This window comes from Oncorhynchus clarkii, chromosome 6 (genome assembly GCF_045791955.1).
Source record: "Oncorhynchus clarkii lewisi isolate Uvic-CL-2024 chromosome 6, UVic_Ocla_1.0, whole genome shotgun sequence".
In the NCBI taxonomy this organism is placed as follows: Eukaryota; Metazoa; Chordata; class Actinopteri; order Salmoniformes; family Salmonidae; genus Oncorhynchus; species Oncorhynchus clarkii.
This window is the reverse complement of record NC_092152.1, coordinates 6,536,426-6,543,313: the sequence shown is the minus strand read 5'-3', so window position 1 is coordinate 6,543,313 and position 6,888 is coordinate 6,536,426. Positions and strand designations below refer to the sequence as shown.

Sequence of the window (6,888 nt, the reverse complement as noted above, 5' to 3'; positions counted from 1 at the left end):
TGTAGCTACCATTGGGACCAGGGGGTAGTAATGTTGTTGCTACCATTAGGACCAGTGGGTAGTAATGTTGTAGCTACCATTGGGACCATGGGGTAGTAATGTTGTAGCTACCATTAGGACCAGGGGGTAGTAATGTTGTAGCTACCATTGGGACCAGGGGGTAGTAATGTTGTAGCTACTCAGTGACAATAATAACTATTTAAGCTACCATTGGGACCAGGGGGTTGTAATGTCACAGCTACCATTGGGACCAGGGGGTTGTAATGTTGTAGCTACCATTAGGACCAGGGGGTAGTAATGTCACAGCTACCATTAGGACCAGGGGGTAGTAATGTTGTAGCTACCATTGGGACCAGTGGGTAGTAATGTTGTAGCTACCATTGGGACCATGGGGTAGTAATGTTGTAGCTACCATTAGGACCAGGGGGTAGTAATGTTGTAGCTACCATTAGGACCATGGGGTAGTAATGTTGTAGCTACCATTAGGACCAGGGGGTAGTAATGTTGTAGCTACCATTGGGACCATGGGGTAGTAATGTTGTAGCTACCATTAGGACCAGGGGGTAGTAATGTTGTAGCTACCATTGGGACCAGGGGGTAGTAATGTTGTAGCTACCATTGGGACCAGGGGGTAGTAATGTTGTAGCTACCATTAGGACCAGGGGGTAGTAATGTCACAGCTACCATTAGGACCAGGGGGTAGTAATGTTGTAGCTACCATTGGGACCAGGGGGTAGTAATGTTGTAGCTACCATTGGGACCATGGGGTAGTAATGTTGTAGCTACCATTAGGACCAGGGGGTAGTAATGTTGTAGCTACCATTAGGACCAGGGGGTAGTAATGTTGTAGCTACCATTGGGACCATGGGGTAGTAATGTTGTAGCTACCATTAGGACCAGGGGGTAGTAATGTTGTAGCTACCATTGGGACCAGGGGGTAGTCATGTTGTAGCTACCATTGGGACCAGGGGGTAGTAATGTTGTTGCTACCATTAGGACCAGTGGGTAGTAATGTTGTAGCTACCATTGGGACCATGGGGTAGTAATGTTGTAGCTACCATTAGGACCAGGGGGTAGTAATGTTGTAGCTACCATTGGGACCAGGGGGTAGTAATGTTGTAGCTACTCAGTGACAATAATAACTATTTAAGCTACCATTGGGACCAGGGGGTTGTAATGTCACAGCTACCATTGGGACCAGGGGGTTGTAATGTTGTAGCTACCATTAGGACCAGGGGGTAGTAATGTCACAGCTACCATTAGGACCAGGGGGTAGTAATGTTGTAGCTACCATTGGGACCAGTGGGTAGTAATGTTGTAGCTACCATTGGGACCATGGGGTAGTAATGTTGTAGCTACCATTAGGACCAGGGGGTAGTAATGTTGTAGCTACCATTAGGACCATGGGGTAGTAATGTTGTAGCTACCATTAGGACCAGGGGGTAGTAATGTTGTAGCTACCATTGGGACCATGGGGTAGTAATGTTGTAGCTACCATTAGGACCAGGGGGTAGTAATGTTGTAGCTACCATTGGGACCAGGGGGTAGTAATGTTGTAGCTACCATTGGGACCAGGGGGTAGTAATGTTGTAGCTACCATTAGGACCAGGGGGTAGTAATGTCACAGCTACCATTAGGACCAGGGGGTAGTAATGTTGTAGCTACCATTGGGACCAGGGGGTAGTAATGTTGTAGCTACCATTGGGACCATGGGGTAGTAATGTTGTAGCTACCATTAGGACCAGGGGGTAGTAATGTTGTAGCTACCATTGGGACCATGGGGTAGTAATGTTGTAGCTACCATTAGGACCAGGGGGTAGTAATGTTGTAGCTACCATTAGGACCATGGGGTAGTAATGTTGTAGCTACCATTAGGACCAGGGGGTAGTAATGTTGTAGCTACCATTAGGATCAGTGGGTTGTAATGTTGTAGCTACCATTTGGACCAGGGGGTAGTAATGTCACAGCTACCATTGGGACCAGGGGGTAGTAATGTTGTAGCTACCATTGGGACCAGTGGGTAGGGAGTTATCCTGAAGTACCTGTTGGGGTCATTGGGTCTCGCTCCTTCAAGGTGATCCAAGGTCTCTGGGGTAGTTGTTCTGGGTACACTAAATAAAGAAAGGACACAATTAACAAATTAAACTATTAACTAATTAACCAATTAACTAATTAACTACATGATTAATTAGAAGGAGACATTGGCGTTTAATGCTCTCTGGTTCAGGAGAAGACAATAAGACAATTCAGGTGTGGTGCTCCTATCAGGTTTATACCTAATGACTGCTTAAATTGGTATTAGCCGCGTCGATGGTTTTCCTGTGACGTGAATCGGTGGAAGCATTTACCATAGATGTAGTTCAACAGCCAATCTACCTGCTGGATTGTAGCATGTAGTCGTTCAACATTTTACCTGCTAGATTGTCGAGCATGTAGTTCAACAGTTTTCTGGTTCCATCTGATTCCTGGTACAGGTTGAGAATGTCTTGGGACAAAGGGTTACCTGCACAGAGATAACCTATTATTAATGCTTATGATATTGTATCTATCTAATACTGTGGTTACCTGCACAACAGATAGACTAGGATTACCTGCAGAGGCAATTTATCCAAACCATAAGCTTTCTTTTATTTTTTACATTATTATTAGCTTTTGTTACTCGCCATTAAAATCAATGATGTTGATAATCAATATGAATTGTGATTAACCTTTAAAACAAATACATACCTTTCAACCCCTGTGATTGTAACTGGAAAAGCCGCCCGAGTTCGTAAGGTAAAACTCGTAAAAGATTGTTGTTTAAAAGCAATTCCCTGGAGAATAAGTGATAGGAGAAACAGTTGAAAATTTTTAAAATTTTAAAATAAATCTGAGGGTAGAATTGACTGAATAGAGAACGGGACTAAAACCAGCCATCCCTGCCTCGCATCATCATGGTGATCCCAGTGGGAACTGAACCCACAACCTTAGCATTACCAGCACCACTTCAGGACCACCACATGGGAGCTCTTACCTGAGACACACCATGTTTCCAAGTTCGGCGGGCAAGCTCCGGAGCTTATTGGAGGACAGGTTCAAGTAGATGAGGTGTGGCAGCTTGCCGATGTCAGGCGGGATGCGACTCAGATTGTTGTCGTTGATATGTAGAGCCGTCAAGTGAGTGAGGGTCCACAGAGAGCAGCTCAGACTCCTGACCCGACCTGAAGAGGAGATCAACGAGATACTTGTTAGAGCTAAACGCTACAGCTAAGGCTTACAATACTGCATTCTTCAGAGGACAGATTATTTGTTTTCAAAAGCTTTTTTCAAACTGTCTGTCTTTTTCTCATTGACAGACTGAAAAAATGTACAGACTGATTGACTGACTTAAGGCGCAGCCAAACTGATCAGTGGAGAACTGACATCAAATGAGAATGGATGAATTATGGTCTGTGGACCCTACACGCGTCCTCTTTTGTAATTGGCTAACTTCTAAATAGACCTATCAAAAAAAGCTCAACTCATTTGAACATTTTGTCTGTGAAAACGGAGGGACATTTTCTGGATAGGGACGTGTAATCTCCGCTGATCATCAACGTACAAGTCCCATTGAGAAAGCACTGTCTCCAGCTAACTGGTTGACTGACTACCTGACTGACTGACCAGGGAAGGTAATTGACCTGATATCTCCAGCTGACTGACTGACCAGGGAAGGTAACTGACCTGATATCTCCAGCTGACTAGGGAAGGTAACTGACCTGATATCTCCAGCTGACTGACTGACCAGGGAAGGTAACTGACCTGATATATCCAGCTGACCAGGTAAGGTAACTGACCTGATATCTCCAGCTGACTGACTGACCAGGGAAGGTAACTGACCTGATATCTCCAGCTGACTGACTGACCAGGGAAGGTAACTGACCTGATATCTCCAGCTGACTAGGGAAGGTAACTGACCTGATATCTCCAGCTGACTGACTGACCAGGGAAGGTAACTGACCTGATATATCCAGCTGACCAGGTAAGGTAACTGACCTGATATCTCCAGCTGACTGACTGACCAGGGAAGGTAACTGACCTGATATCTCCAGCTGACTGACTGACCAGGGAAGGTAACTGACCTGATATCTCCAGCTGACTAGGGAAGGTAACTAACCTGATATCTCCAGGTGACTAGGGAAGGTAACTGACCTGATATCTCCAGCTGACTAGGGAAGGTAACTAACCTGATATCTCCAGGTGACTAGGGAAGGTAACTGACCTGATATCTCCAGCTGACTGACTGACCAGGGAAGGTAACTGACCTGATATCTCCAGCTGACTGCTGACCAGGGAAGGTAACTGACCTGATATCTCCAGCTGACTGACTGACCAGGGAAGGTAACTGACCTGATATCTCCAGCTGACTAGGGAAGGTAACTGACCTGACATCTCCAGCTGACTGACTGACCAGGGAAGGTAACTGACCTGATATCCCCAGCTGACCAGGTAAGGTAACTGACCTGATATCTCCAGCTGACTGACTGACCAGGGAAGGTAACTGACCTGATATCTCCAGCTGACTGCTGACCAGGGAAGGTAACTGACCTGATATCTCCAGCTGACTGACTGACCAGGGAAGGTAACTGACCTGATATCTCCAGCTGACTAGGGAAGGTAACTGACCTGATATCTCCAGCTGACTGACTAACCAGGGAAGGTAACTGACCTGATATCTCCAGCTGACTGACTGACCAGGGAAGGTAACTGACCTGATATCTCCAGGTGACTAGGGAAGGTAACTGACCTGATATCTCCAGCTGACTGACTGACCAGGGAAGGTAACTGACCTGATATCTCCAGCTGACTAGGGAAGGTAACTGACCTGATATCTCCAGCTGACTGACTGACCAGGGAAGGTAACTGACCCGATATCTCCAGCTGACTAGGGAAAGTAACTGACCTGATATCTACAGCTGACCAGGTAAGGTAACTGACCTGATATCTCCAGCTGACTGACTGACCAGGGAAGGTAACTGACCTGATATCTCCAGCTGACCAGGGAAGGTAACTGACCTGATATCTCCAGGTGACTAGGGAAGGTAACTGACCTGATATCTCCAGCTGACTGACTGACCAGGGAAGGTAACTGACCTGATATCTCCAGCTGACTAGGGAAGGTAACTGACCTGATATCTCCAGCTGACTGACTGACCAGGGAAGGTAACTGACCCGATATCTCCAGCTGACTAGGGAAAGTAACTGACCTGATATCTACAGCTGACCAGGTAAGGTAACTGACCTGATATCTCCAGCTGACTGACTGACCAGGGAAGGTAACTGACCTGATATCTCCAGCTGACCAGGGAAGGTAACTGACCTGATATCTCCAGGTGACTAGGGAAGGTAACTGACCTGATATCTCCATCTGACTGACTGACCAGGGAAGGTAACTGACCTGATATCTCCAGCTGACTAGGGAAGGTAACTGACCTGATATCTCCAGCTGACTGACTGACCAGGGAAGGTAACTGACCCGATATCTCCAGCTGACTAGGGAAAGTAACTGACCTGATATCTACAGCTGACCAGGTAAGGTAACTGACCTGATATCTCCAGCTGACTGACTGACCAGGGAAGGTAACTGACCTGATATCTCCAGCTGACCAGGGAAGGTAACTGACCTGATATCTCCAGCTGACTAGGGAAGGTAACTGACCTGATATCTCCAGCTGACTAGGGAAGGTAACTGACCTGATATCTCCAGCTGACTAGGGAAGGTAACTGACCTGATATCTCCAGCTGACTAGGGAAGGTAACTGACCTGATATCTCCAACTGACTAGGGAAGGTAACTGACCTGATATCTCCAACTGACCAGGGAAGGTAACTGACCTGATATCTCCAGCTGACCGGGGAAAGTAACTGACCTGATATCTCCAACTGACCTGATATCTCCAGCTGACCGGGGAAGGTAACTGACCTGATATCTCCAGCTGACTAGGGAAGGTAACTGACCTGATATCTCCAGCTCACCGGGGAAGGTAACTGACCTGATATCTCCAGCTGACCGGGGAAGGTAACTGACCTGATATCTCCAGCTGACCGGGGAAGGTAACTGACCTGATATCTCCAGCTGACCGGGGAAGGTAACTGACCTGATATCTCCAGGTGACTGCTGACCAGGGAAGGTAACTGACCTGATATCTCTAGCTGACCGGGGAAGGTAACTGACCTGATATCTCCAGCTGACCGGGGAAGGTAACTGACCTGATATCTCCAGCTGACTGACTGACCGGGGAAGGTAACTGATATCTCTGATATCTGATATCTCTGATATCTGATATCTCCAACTCGGCCCAGTGTGACTTTTTCCCGTTGGCTACCTCCTCGGCTGACATGATGGTGTATAGTCGACGAGGATACGGGGGATCATGGTTTTCCTTTGGCATACCTGTTAATCTGAGGAACACGGAGACCACCAGATCAGGTTAAAAAGCCTGGTAAAACTAACACACCAGGTTAAAAAGCCTGGTAAAACTAACACACCAGGTTAAAAGGCCTGGTAACACTAACAAACCAGGTGAAAAGGGCTGGTAACACTAACAAACCAGGTTAAAAGGCCTGGTAACACTAACAAACCAGGTTAAAAGGCCTGGTAACACTAACAAACCAGGTTAAAAGGCCTGGTAACACTAACACACCAGGTGAAAAGGCCTGGTAACACTAACAAACTAGGTTAAATGCCTAGTAGACAAACACCAAAGATTGAATTACACATGGTCTCTTGAGGTACCTGCTTTCTCTAGGGGATTTCATTCTAGGGGGGGATACTTGAAATTTCAGTTTGAGTGTGCAGAGCTGATTGTCAGTGACACAGTTATGGGGAAAAGTTATTGAAAGCTATAGGAAAGTACCAGTCAGTAGCACT

General features: G+C 46.6%; 1 pseudogene; it reads right to left on the bottom strand.

The window, feature by feature from the left end:
* LOC139411823 (CCR4-NOT transcription complex subunit 6-like) overlaps positions 1-6,418 on the bottom strand; it is an 18,590-nt pseudogene extending 12,172 nt beyond the window's left edge.
* Positions 6,419-6,888: the final 470 nt, after the last annotated feature.